Below are 14,082 nucleotides of genomic sequence, written 5' to 3' on the forward strand. Positions count from 1 at the left end.
TGTGACTCACATAAATTCTGAAAGTTGGTCCCAAATTAGAGTTTTTCTCAAATCGACATTTTTTAATATTTAATCATCTCTGCGCATTGAGCATCGTCAGAAAAACTCTTTGTGATTACAACATGATATTTAGTGGCCCAAATAAAACATATCGTGAGGGGTGGCTAAACTGTGCCAAAAATGTGAAAATGTGTCATGTTTGAGGCTTCCTGGTTAATTGCACTGAGGTTCAACCATTGTTTTTGTGAGCAATTTTTGTAGTGATATATATAAATTATTAAATTGGCTCATTAAATGCATGGTTAATGCTCACTGCTGCGAAAAAGTAATAGTTTTATCATCAAAATATGATAAAAAGTGTACTTTTTAGTGGCTTGTATCTCAGTGCACTGAGGGTCAGTATAGATCTGGATGCCTGCATTTCAAACTAGAGTATGTATTTTCACAATCAAGTGTCAGAACTTTGGGCAAATTCTTTTCAAGAACACAATATGCATTTCAAAACAGTAAAATGAACTATTTAGTTTTCAATTCAATCGACATATCAGGGTTTTAACTTTCCCCCAGGGACTTCCAGATACTATTTAAAAAACTAATATGATCAAAAACTTACCATAAAAGAGTTATAGACTTGCAAATAGACTGATTATGCTTACTCGCATACTTTATAATATGATAACTGGAAGCAAAGTGAAATAATAATTAAAAAAACGGTTATTATTGCGGTAAAAAAGGTAAGGTATTGGTAACCTTTTTTGAAGGTGTTTTAGGTATTTTTTTTGCATGCAATGCATTATGATCAAAAGAAATTCTTGACTTAAACATGGAATTCAAATTCTTTTAGAACGTAAAAAAACGGAAGTCAGAAAAAACACAGCATGGAGTGCAAATCAATTTAAACTTCGTCAATTTCTCTTCACCAAATATTGCATTCTATCTGCTCAATCGGCGGAGTTGTCCTGTCCTACGAAAACGGCGGGAAAATACGCGGCGGAGATGTCTCATGGGGGGGGGGATGATAGAGATAAACTTTGCGGTGGAGATGTCTCGTGCCCCTCAATGGTCTAAGCTCGTACGAGGGGGGGGGGAGGCAACCGACACCTCACTTTCATAAGTAAAGTTTTCTTGTCTCATCACTTTTCAGTATTAAAAATTAATAATCAATTGAAAATAAATTTTTAATAGTTTCGATTGATTTATTTCACGACAGTAAAAATTCCAAATAAATGGGCTTTTATCATCTTACTAGAAAATCGCCCGCCAAGGTATGACAGGTGAAAATTGCTTCTACATTTGAACGAAGCAGTTGCCTGTTTGGTGATAGTTCGATAGTTGAAATTTGAACAGTAACTCGAGTGTGTTAACTCTAAATTCCAGTAGATAGCGTTTATTTATCATTGTTGACCATTTTTTCGTTTCTTCATGGTCCTTAAATGGCAGTTTTACCAGTAAAACAGATAAGTGACCGGATCCAGTTCAGCCTTGTCAAAGTAAAGCATTTCGCTGCATGTCAAACATTGCCAAAGAATTTCCCCAAAAGAACTAATGCATAAGTTTTTTGAACTGTTCGAAATTGAACGAAACATTATTTAAATCACAAATTAAATAATCAAAGACTCGGAGTTGGAATCGGTCATTTTTCCTTAAAGTTTACAACTCTGCCAATGTTTGCGGAGTCGGAGTGGGACTTAGTTTGAGATAAAAGAGTCGTAGTCGGATTTCAAAGAGTCGGAGTCCGTCATTTTCCCTCCGTGTATAAATTTTTTGCCAACGCTACGAAGTCTGAATCGAAGTCGGAGAGTAAGAGTTCGTCTAATTTTCGGGCACATGAGTCGGAGTCGGAGCTATACTGTACTTCAATGCAGTTAATAAAAGTATGTTTCAGTTACATGAATGCGTACTAAAATGTGGTTCGAATGTGATCCGGTGTACAGAAAGTGTGTTAAAATATATTCCGAATTTTATTATGTTATAAAGAAAATGCACCAAATGTGTTCTGCTCAAGATATTTGCTTTGTTAAAACTTGGAAACTCATTTGAACAAAGATTGGAAGCACATTGGAGAATAGATTGGTGACAATTTGAAAACAGATTTTGAGCACATCTTGGCGCTTTTTTGTTTTAAAAACGTACTTTAAAAACTCCAAATACGTCTGATGAAAAAGAAAACGATGTTAATGCCTGTGCACTATTCAGGGGAATAATTATTCTACTAATGAAAATATGTCCTTCATTTGTAAACTAATTAGTTAACTAAGAACCCACAAATTTTAAAAAGAAAGGAATTTTTTATTTTTTTTTTGTTGCTCTTGTGAGATTAGTATAGAAATAATTCAGTTTTACAAGAGATAGCATTTTTTCTATAGTTTTCTTGGGGAAGAGTGGAGTATACTATCTTTCGAAAAACATGAAAAGCACCTTATTCCACCCGAGGTTGAAATCGATAAGGAATTCAGTTTCTACTAATTCTATGTTGAAAGGCAGACATGAGTAAAAAGAGCGGGCGAACTCGAAGTGCGCTCCGAGCAACCCTAAAACAGGGGCTGCAAAAGAGAAAAGTTATCGCCAAGCATGAAATGTGCTCTTTCGTCCCCCCGAATGTAGAACGATCTCAATTTCACCGGGATTGACATTTCTGGCGCTTCATCAGTAAAAGTTTTGTTGTCGAAATGAAATGAAACATAAGTAGGCTTGCCAGACGTCCCGGTGTCGCGGAGAAAGATAAATTTGATTACAGATGACCAAAAAAGTCTAAAAATAAGAAACTGGGAAGGGTTATCTAGGATAATTACTTTGTCATTTGTAACATCGACTTGAAAAATTAATATCGGATCAGCTCGTGAGGATTTTTACCACAAAATTAAAGCCAAAAAATACTTTCCAAAAAAAAAAAAAAAAAGTGATTGCTAATGAAAAGTATATAATAGGAATATTGTTCGATTCTTTATTCTTCGTCCAAAGTGTTTCTCCCCACTATAATACCTTATAAATAATAACATACAAGGAGCGAAATTTTTAATTTATTCTGCTTGTGTCATTTCTTATTACCATTGTTTTATGTTCATAATTAGTGATCATTTTCTCATGGCATTGAGAACAAACTGCCCTGTAAAATATCCTAAAAGCCAGCCAGGTGTGGTATCCTTTTAAATACTCGCAACACTGGGGGGGGGGGGGGATTTGGGTGTCCCAGTTGAACAGTATAGAAATCTGGCAAGTCTAATCATAAGTAGAATATCTTTTAAGCTCGTTACGATGCAATACATGCACATTGGATGTCGGCTTAAATTCGAAAAAAAAAAATGTGTATCGCTTCTGTAAAAATTAATTGACTTTTATTGCTATTTTTTCCTCATTTTTTCCTTTTCTTGATTTCATTTATTTAATTTAACATTTTTGGAAAAGTTTAGGAACTTGGAAATACCACAGAGTCAAAGCTTTTTGTCACAGTTTCGACAGTTAAAAGAAAAGAAAACATGACACCCTGACTTTTTTAGAACTTGCCTGCAAAAACCTTTGTACTCTGAAACTATACGTTGCTTCCGGGAAATGTTTTTACAAAGAGCTTCATGCATTTGCATCTGTCTTTTAGAAGCGTTCCCCAGCTTATTCTCTAAGTAATACTATTGAATAAAGCTACCTCCCCCTTGGTGGTATTGATAAGACCCCCCATGCCCCCATTTACAAAAGAAGCAGTCTTTCACAAGTCTTAAGAATATTTCTGAATAGCAATTTAGAAGATAAGGTTAGTAAGTTTACAACTTAAAATGTGAAAGCATATGTGACTTTTATGACCTTTGAATTTTTAGAGGTCGATCACTGGTTCACCAAAACCACCCCAATCATCATTATCAGTGTCAAGAAAAAGAGCTGGATTCTTTTCTTTTTTTGTCTAATTTGAGCTCAAAACCTTTCTATCCCTATCGCTTCAGCGCCAGAGCGAAAATTACCTGTCGTCCACAACCAAAAAAAAAAGGTATTAATACGCAAAATATTTAGACAATTTATACTAACCATTAAGCATAACGAAGCATAGCATTTTACAGCATAACGAATTAATATAAAGGAAGATTTATAAATTGATTTTAACTGAAGTTATTAATTTAATTTTTAGTTAAAATTATTGATTTGATGTGCAAACTATAGTTAAATAATTTTTGAGCATCGGGAAACCACATGTGTTTTTAAAATTAACAATATTCACTGCATTTGCTGATAATGTCACTATATGGATTCAGGGGGTTATTTTACATAGAAGTCAGCAAGAATTATGTCATATGCATTTTGAAGGTCTCCCCCCCCCCCGCACGTTGTTTTTAATTATTCACCGATATAGGGAAAACTTGTCACAATGTTCGTAAAAAATTATCGCCCTTTCTATTTCCAGATTTTGTCAATAAGGCAGTAAAAATATATTAAATCTATTATTCAAAAATAAAATGATATGCACATTTATTGCTTTTTCTTTACTAATAATAAAGCTGAAAGTCTCTCTGTCGGGATGTCTGGATCTCTATGACGTGCATAGCGCCTGGATAATTTGGCCAATTTTCATGAAATTTGGCACAAAGTTAGTTTGTAGCATGGGCGTGTGTACCTTTAAGCGATTTTTCGGAAATTCGATGTGGTTCTTTTTCTATTCCAATTTTATGAACAAAATTATTATAAGATGGACGAAAAAATTACGAAATTATCATAACGTGGAACCGTAACATGGGTACAAGCCAATTGGCAAGAAAATTCGCCATACATTATTTGTAAATATACAGGCGAACCAAAAGAACTTTTAAGTTTTCTATTACGGGCAAAGCCGTGCGGATACCACTAGTGTACAATAAATCACAATGTGTTCTTCAATATGTTCTCTAATTAGGCATCGCCTTTATCAATTAATGTGATTTATGAAGATTTGTTCTTTTCTCATTAGTTTCCAGTAGGATCAGTAATTTATTTCTAAGAAAGTTTTCTAATTGTCATCTGATATTTCTTTCGTGAAGGACAAAATGTTAATTTTTTTTAAATTTAAGTCAAAATAAATAAATAAATAAATAAAGTGGGAAAAGCAGTAATAGGCATTTGTTTTAAAATGTGCCGTTTTTATGTATTTATATGCATTAACGACAAAAAGAGTAAAAATGTGCGAGTGCATATGCACATAAGACATTCGAATTATGACGAAGTAAAAAAAAAAAAAAAACGAATATTACAGATATAGGTTTGTGTGTCAAATATTTTATTGTAGGCAACAACAACGTGTGATTTACTCATACAAATAGGGAAAATTTCCAAGTAAACAATTGTGTTACTTAATTGACGTTGCGAACGGAAATGGCAATTTTGCATATAATAAATGCATTTTTCTTCGGAGCATTGTCGTATATTGTAATTATTGTTACTAGATTTTGCTTACTATCGTACATAATCGGTATCTTAAGTTCAGTTTACAATAATTTGTAAGAAATATATATTTCTTACACATTTTGCTTCAACTGCATTCAAGCCTGGAGAAATGTGAGCCAAGACCTGCCTCCCGAGCTTCGTCGACCCAAGAAGAGCTGCCCGACCTGCCGAAGGGAATCAGATGTCGTCGCTCCGTGCCTTGAACGCATCACCGATCCGGTGGAAAAGAAGAAATTAATTGAGGAATACAGAATCATGATGAAATGTCTCGACTGCGAAGTTTGCAAGCATTACGGTGTCTGTCCAGAAGGCGCGAGCTGTCTCTATGACCATGACGAAGCAAGTGATCTACCTTCTCGTGCAAGATTCTCTTCGCGCAGAAATACGAATAACTTATTCGGACACACCAACAGAACTTGGTTGATACGCTACGATCCGTTCGGGAACCGTGTTGTTATACGTTTAGACGGAGACTTTTAAACAGTCTACAGTCTCGAGTTAGAACTAAAAGCATCGTTTGGATTTTACGAAGTATCGACATTTTCACTCAGTGACTGAGCTTATTTTATGCTATTGTTTTCAGAACACTAAATTGTTTCTTTTTTTTCTGTATATTTAATCAACTAAATTGGGTTCATGGAAGTATTTCATTGAATAAGTATGTATGGATTTCGCTTATATATGATTTAAAAGTTTTGGAAGGTTAGTTTTGTGGTCTGTAATGTTTACTAATTTTTATTTTAGTGGTCTTTTTTTTAATTCCTTTCTAAAATCATATATGATGCATTTGATTTAAGAATTTTTATAGGTGCATATATTAATACGTAATTTTTTGGCGAAATAATAAACGAGTGGTGAATGGTGAATTTTCTACCGCTATGTGATTCAAGTATTTTGTGCAATACAATGAAATTTAAAATCTGAATTACTGGTTGACTATCGTTAAAATGTTGTCTCACACGAAAAAATAACACTGTTTATCTATTGACGTGGAATTAATTTGTGTATCGTTATATATGTATAGACGAAACTATTATTAAATTGAATACTAAATAAATATATTTTTTAATTGTGAATATAGCATCGGTTTTTTTTTCTTTTGAAATACAAAACGGTTACAATACAAATTTAATACAAATTTAATAATGAATTTCAAAAATTTTGCAGCAGGAAGAATTACCTTTTTGCATTACTCTCAGTTTTATTGCAGCAAAAAAATTATATTTTTCATGAATCTCAATTTTAATTGCAGCAGGAAAAATCATACATTTTTGTTTCAATCTCTTTTTTTTTTTTTTTTTTGCAGCTGGAAAAAATATATTTCTGCACAAATTTCAGTTTTTTTTAAATGCCTAATAATTTAAGTTTTTGGCAGTAAGGCAAAATGATTGTCTTATAATTATTTAATAATTTTCAGCAAAAAGGGAAGAGAAATGAATGACCATTTTTTCAGAAAACCATCAAACCACACACACACAATCATTAATCTACGACATTACCTAAAGAATGAGAATGTACATTTACTCCAGAGGATATTACAATACAAGAATAAAGATAAGTTAACACAGAAAAAATTATATTTTTGCGTGAATCTATGAATTTTATACATATATTGCATTAAAAATTTCACCCATTTGTACCAATCTTTTTTTTCTTTAGGTAAAAATTTTATTTTTATATGAATTTCAGTTTTTTTTTTTTTTTTTTTTTTTTTTTGTTGTATGAATTTCAGAATTTTTTTTTTCTTTTTTGTTGCAGGAAAAATTATGCTTTCGTATAAATCTCGGGTTTTTGTTTGTGAATCTAAACTTTTTCTGCAGCAGTAAAAATTATCTTTTTGTTTTAAACTCAGGTTTTTTTTCCATTAGGATATAGGATTAGTTAAATTTTTCTATAAATTTCTTTTTTTTTTTTTAATGGCAGGATTTTTTCTTTTCTTTTTGTAATATCTTTAGGCTTAAGTGTAAGGCAAGTGTTTCTAACTATATAATAATTTGGGATGAGAAATGAATGATCATTCATTATTTCAGAAAAAAAAAAAAACATGAATCTACGACCTTACCTAAAGAATGAAAATGTTTTTTTTTTACTTCACATAACATTAATATAAAAGAGTATATACGCATATACAGGAAAAGTAACAAAATTATGAAAAATAATCAGATCAGTAAAACACAATTTAGAACCAATAAAAAAATAAGCCAATGGAATCCAATTTATGTTTAATTGACTGTTTTTTCACAACTTCTCCACTGTTGTATTTTATGAGAAAGATGAATATTTAAATCAAAAACATTTTTGAGAGTTTAGAGAACATTCGCTACCAGATGTAAAAAATAGTCTAGGTGAAAATATAGTTTATAATTTTTGCTTGTTTTTCAAGGTTTTCAGTTCTATATATTTCACATGAATTTCACTTAATTTTTAACTGCGATAATTTTGAAAGAGATATTTTCTGACGGGTAAATAAAAATATTGTTTGGACTTCAAAAGCAAAAAAAAAAATGTATCGCAACAATTTTATTTATTTATTCTTGTAGTTTCAAAATTAAACGGTGAAACACATCCATACAAAAAGAATTGGTAGTTAGGATGTAGTAATAAAGATAAACATATTATGGTCAATTTGCACCCACACACTTATCATGAAGTCTATATGTACAGCGTATACCAATATGGTGTTTGTATTTCTTATCAATCTCAAAGGATGGGAACCAGCAAATAGGATGTTTTGTATTTAGTTCAAGTTTTGCTAATATATTCATCTATATTGGTGTTTTCCTGGAAAAGAAAGAAGTTTTACAACCCACCCCCCTTTTTTTGCCTACTTTCCCAGTAAAAGTCAGAGAGAAGAAAACAGCATGAAAAAGGCTTAATGTATCTTTAAAATATCGCAAAAAGAAAAAGGAAGTCAAAAATAAATAAAATAATTATATAAATATCGAAAAATAAAAATTGAAAAGTAAGGTATTGAGATGGTTGAAAATGTGTCTGTCTGTCCGCCCTCACCCAGTCCAGGATCTACAAATTTCGGGGCCCCCTTGCAAAAAATCTGTAGGTCCCTCCCCAGAGACCAGTAGTGTATATTTCCAACATTAATAAGTCATAGAGCTAAATTTTTGTTTCCCCTAATGACTTTTGATTGAATACTCCGATTCGAACATTTTCTTTTTTAGTTCAAAAGATCTCGGCTAGAACACCTCATTCCGACATTTCATTTTTTCAGTTGAATAATTTTCCGTTCAATTTTGAATAGTTCAAATCCCTTAACATTAGTGCCTACGGCAAAACTAAAAGTTAATAAAGATCCCGAACTTAAAGGCGGTTTTACTTCAAATATATTTTGTTTTTGGAAATAGCTCTCGATGACCATCTTCCGACTCCTAGAAAAAGAATTTCCGAAAAGTTTTCTGAGTTATGTATCAAAGTAAATGGCACATAATTGACTTTAAAATGAGCTCTGATACAGCTCTGTAGTTTCCACAGAACTTGAGTTATAACATTTTAAAGCACTGCTGGCAAGCTTTTTTTTTTTTTTTTTTAAAGGCAGCTTACAAACGAAATTCAAACATTAATTAATGAATGATAAATTATTTTTTGAAAAATTATATCAAAATAAAAGACATGAAAGAGAAAGATTTCTCAAAGTATCATGAAAATCTGAGAATGGCAGTATGAGTGCCTTGTTGATTTTATATGAGTTACCCGCAGACGTTTTGGAAGCAAGAAAGAGGGCATTGTCCGAAACTTCCTCAAATCCTTCTGGTCCACCCTCCCCGCCGCGTAATTCTTGAAATCAACTTTTGGTAAGAATCCTTCTCCTTCTCCAATCGTACTGCTGTTTCTGAAGATAATACAATGGTTCACCTAACAAAACGGGATGGTGACCCTCAGAAACCTGCCTTTATCAGCAGTCTCTTTTTAATCCAATTTTAATGTAGGTGCTCATGTCACTCAGCCTGGAGGATTATTTCCAACGAATTCAATGGATCAGAAATGAATACGACAAGATGATTTTTGTCTCTCCTGCTCTAACAAATTTCTCTATCTGTAAAAGAAGATACGTGAATTGTTGGGATTTGACTGGATTCAGAGGGCATGTTTTAAAACCCTCTTACCCCAGGCATTCCCAACCCTTTCAGGACAGGACACTGCCTATCTCCTGCTACTTCTTTTGATCCAACGTTATCAGCCTTTCCACTTCACAATGAGCTTTTTAAATTGACCCCTGATTACACAAAAGTATGAAATGTTTATCAGGTTTACTGGTCAAGGTAAGCATAGATTGCAGTTGGGGAAATAGGCTATAAAACTTAATCATGGAGACAATTTAGTCTTTTTGTTTGTCTAAGACCATACGTCCCGTTTTGTATGTTACAGTCCTGCTTTCAGGTATCCAGCCCCGATGTCTCTGCACTCACTGAAACGTCCCGTTTTCTGAAGAGACAGGAGGGAACACCGAGTTCTTTAACCAAAAATCCATGTGTGGAGCTATTTAAGCATTTTAGAACCAAAAAATTAAATCATGCACGTTTTTTTCAATATTTCAGTGTATATTTTATGCTTGCCTGAGCCTAATGCATAGAAAATATATTTTTGTTTATGACCCATTTGTGGGCTAGCAATAAAACAATATTGCAGATCGCAGTTCTTAAAGCAATGATGATTTCAAAAGCAAATTGAATAAAAACTTAATAAGGATTTTTAAAAAATGTATTTATGCATTTAATATGCAATGCCAAATGAAAAGTAACACTTTTTTAATAATACAAATAAATACTTTAAATATATTTTTTTCTATATATTTTTTTCAAAAAAATATATCTTTACATTTTGCATCACAGAAAAAAAAGGTTTAATTTCTTAGAAAAAGGATTTCCTTTTCTTTTCTTTTTATATAGATGAATGAAACTGATATGTTTTCCTCACATATCATTTGTTGCAGTTGAAGGTGCGATTTTCGGTTCGTATCGTAATATACTATAAAACAAAAGAAATGTTTTTAATTAATGTAATTTTTTATAGTAAACGATAAATTGATTGAATCATTTTTTTTTTTTTTTGGTTTTATTTCGAAAATCCTCCTAGAATTGAAAAAAAAAATAAATCTGTTTGTAGTTGCAAGGTCTCAATTGGTTCGTTTAATTGAATCGTTATTTTTATGAGCTCGTTTACAATCACGTTTTCGGATATATTGCGCTTTTTGTTACCTTCCGACAAGTACGGCATAACGAGTGTTTACTGGTGCGGTGGGGAGGGGGGGGGACTAAATTATAGATCCGAAACCAAGGTATTAATGGTTAGTGCTGCCAAGGATTATTATGGCATAAGATGAGCCATTGTGTACAGAAAGTAAGAAAAAATAGATTCCAAAGATTCCTTCAACACTACAATACAGAATGCAGTAGTTTGTTTCAATCTCAAATATTAAGAGCCATTGTCTGTAAGGATCAGGCAGGTTGTGATTATTGACATTTTTCATTTTCTTTATTTTTGCAAATGTTGTTCCTTATCATGAATGTAATGTTTGTGCAAAAAATGAGCTCTGTCTGCCTTACCGTTTTTGGGAAATTAAATTCTTTAATTTAGGGGGCGTGGCACATTTTTGCGTGTTTTTCAAATTTGCAGATTTTTAAGTTCTTGTTGCTTTAAGCGCCCCTATAATGACATGGATTTTTAAATTCTATACTATTATATGGTCTTCTTAGATACTATTACAGCTGTCAAATCGCTGTCACTACGAGGGCAACAGCCACAAACTCCGTTTAAAAATGACCAAAAATGAATTTTTTTACTACATTCAATGCCAATTTTCTCAAAGCGCCTTCATAATGACACCAACCTTTTTACATAAATTCCTAGCTACACTTGCATACATCAAAAATATGGAATAAAATTGGTGTCACTATAAGGGCGCCAGAAGATATTGGAACTTTTATGTGATAAATTTCACAAAAATGCGAATGTTCAAAACCTAACTACTACTCTCGCCCTCATAGCAGATATCTGAAACTAATTTAGTTTGATAACCAACATGTTCGTCTAACATATGAACTAAAAAAAACGGTGTGACTCCTATTACTTTCGAAAATATAATCATTCGAAATTAGTACGTTATGGAGTTATTTAAAAAAAAAAAACTTTTCTAATTCGAATGGCTTTTTGCACGGTTTGTTTCAAACTTTAATATAAAATTACAGTAGTGACACCTAAAATAATATGCCTCTAATGCTTTTTATAAAAAAAAAAGCTTTATAAAAAGCATTAGAAACGCAGTAAATCGATATAGGAACAGATGGACGTATTGTGTAATGTGCATTATAAGCTAAAATAGTCGTACTAATATTCATATTTTTTCAACCATACTAATTTTTTTATCTTTTATTTATATTAAAAATGCAACTATTCACAACATAATGTCTTAAATAGTTATAAACATAATATATTATATAGCGAGCATTCAGAATCTGAAACATAATTTGAGGATGACGTAGACTAAAACAAAGAAAACATAAAAAATCAAATTACCCAGTTTCAGAAAGACGGTCATCTCCTATTGATATCTGGTAATTTTGTAGCACTAAAGCTTGGGAAAACATGGTATCCCGGAGAAGTAGTACAAGTTGACCATTTGCTTATCTAAATACAACTAGCCCCCTCATAGCAGAGATCTGAAACTAATTAACCAACATGTTTGTCTAACATTTGCACTAATAAAATTAGTGTCACTCCTACTACTTTTGGAAATATAATCATTCGAAGCTAGTATGTTGTGGTGTATTTTTTTCATTTATTATTATTTTCTTTTAAATTTATTTTATTTGTTTATTTATGTGTTTTGTTAATTTAATCTTATCCCACCCAGATAGTGTTTTTGACCATATATTTATTTTTAATTTATTAAAAAGAATTAACGTTTAACATAAACAGCTTTGGGCAGTAAGAGCGTCTTTATCTTGAATAGAAAATGCTCGTTTTGATATAGGTACAGGTGGATCTATTGTGCATAATATGTTTAGATTATCATACCAATACTCGCCTTTTTTCCCGTGAAATAAATATATTCATTCCAATCCTTCTTGCCATGCATTTGACCTTTACTTGCAAATGGTCAACTTCTACTATTTCTTCGGGATACCATGTTTCCCAAGCTTTAATGCTACAAAATTACCTGATATCAATAAGAGTTGACCGTCTTTCTGAAACTGTATGATTTGATTTTTTATGTTTTCTTGTTTTAGTCTACGTCATCCTCACATTATGTTTCAGATTCTGAATGCTCGCTATATAATACATTATGTTTATAACTATTTAAGATATTATGTTATAAATAGTTGCATTTTTAAAATAAATAACAGATAAAAAATTTGTATGGTTGAAAAATATGAATATTAGTACGACTATTTTAGCCTATGATGCACATTACACAATACGTTCATCTGTACCTATATCGATTTACTGTGTTTCAGATGCTTTTTATAAAGCTTTTTTTATAAAAAGCATTTAGAAACATATTATTTTAGGTGTCACTACTGTAATTGTATATAAAAGTTTAAAACAAACCGTGCAAAAAGCCTTTCGAATTAGAAAAGTTTTTTTTTTAAATAACTCCATAACGTACTAATTTCGAATGATTATATTTTCGAAAGTAATAGGAGTGACACCGTTTGTTTTTAGTTCATATGTTAGACGAACATGTTGGTTATCAAACTTAATTAGTTTCAGATCTCTGCTATGAGGGCGAGAGTAGTAGTTAGGTTTTAAACATTCGCATTTTTTGTGAAATTTATCACATAAAAGTTCCAATATCTTCTGGCGCAATTATAGTGACACCAATTTTATTACATATTTTTGATGTATGCAAGTGTAGCTAGGAATTTATGTAAAAACGTTGGTGTCATCATGAAGGCGCTTTGAGAAAATTGGCATTGAATGTAGTAAAAAAAATTCATTTTCGGTCATTTTTAAACGGAGTTCGTGGCCGTCGCCCTCGTAGTGACACCGATTTGACAGCTGTAATAGTATCTAAGAAGACCATATAATAGTATAGAATTTAAAAATCCAAATCATTATTGGGGCGCTTAAAGCAACAAGAACTTTAAAATCTGCAAATTTGAAAAACACGCAAAAATGAGCCACGCCTCCTAAATTTAAAACTTTAATTCCCCAAAAACGGTAAGGCAGACAAAGCTCATATTTTGCACAAACGTTACATTCCTGATAAGGAACAACATATGTGAAAATAAGAAAAATTAAAAATGTCAACAATCACAAATTCCCTAGACTGCCTGATTCTTACAGACAATGGCTCTTAACTAATAAATCTTAGAAGTGCATTTCCGATAAGCAATAATTAAAGCAACGAAAAGCTCTTTTTAGTCTACTTTTCCAGTAAAAATCAGAGAAAGAAGGAAATATATATGAAGAAAGGCTTAATGCATCTTTAAAATATGCCGAAAAAAAATTGAATAAAAGTTGAAAATTTAAAAAGTGGAAAGTACGGTATTCAGATGGTGGAAATTGTCTGTTCGTCTGCGTGCCCCCCCCCCCCCCAATAACTTTTGATTGAGTAGTCCGATTCGAACAAATTTCTTTTTTTGTTCGAAAGACCTCGGTAAGGACAAGTCATTTCTATACTTCACTTTTTGATTCGAACAATTTTTGATTCAATTTTAAACAGCT

Source organism: Uloborus diversus, chromosome 9 (genome assembly GCF_026930045.1).
Source record: "Uloborus diversus isolate 005 chromosome 9, Udiv.v.3.1, whole genome shotgun sequence".
NCBI classification, from domain to species: domain Eukaryota; kingdom Metazoa; phylum Arthropoda; class Arachnida; order Araneae; family Uloboridae; genus Uloborus; species Uloborus diversus.